Source organism: Theobroma umbraticum, unplaced genomic scaffold, assembly GCF_002168275.2.
Source record: "Theobroma umbraticum cultivar Fairchild unplaced genomic scaffold, ASM216827v3 scaffold_51.0, whole genome shotgun sequence".
Taxonomy (NCBI): Eukaryota; Viridiplantae; Streptophyta; class Magnoliopsida; order Malvales; family Malvaceae; genus Theobroma; species Theobroma umbraticum.
The window spans coordinates 3,702,415-3,703,067 of NW_018397260.1; positions in this window are offsets into that span (position 1 = coordinate 3,702,415).

A 653-nucleotide genomic window follows, 5' to 3' on the forward strand; every position below is an offset into this window, starting at 1 on the left:
ATAATAGTAATAATAAATCAAAGAAAATTATTTTAAAGTATTGATAATTTTTTAAAAAATATTCTGTGTTTCAATTTTATTAACAAATTTTCATATTGTATTTGAATTTTTATTATTTTGGGATGATTATAATGTTTATTATTATTTTAGAACACTTCATGAACCATGACATAATACATCAACCATTTTGCTTGAATTAGGACATGTCCATCATATGATTATCTTGCAATATGCCATTGTAAGTTACCATACATGCATGTTACCATATATATTTTTATGTTATTCAAAATTCAAATTAGTCAACATTTAAAGCAAAAAAACACCTCTATAAATTGTTTTTCCACAGTTAGTAATTTTTTAATATTGAAATGAACAAAATCAAGGGTTCCTCTTTATTAAAATCTTGAAGAATCTTTCTTACTTGTGATACACATGTTTTAAAATCTTTAAAAATCTTTAAGAATTTTAAAATCCTCTATGTTACTATTCTTTTCAATTCCAGATACAAGCCAAATCAACTATAATCACAAGTCAACCTAAAATCTTTAAATATGATTCCAAGCACCACTCTAAATCATAGCTTACACATTAACTAAGTCTCTAAGTATATACATATAAAAGGTATTTAAGAGCAAATAGTTTAAGAAAAACAA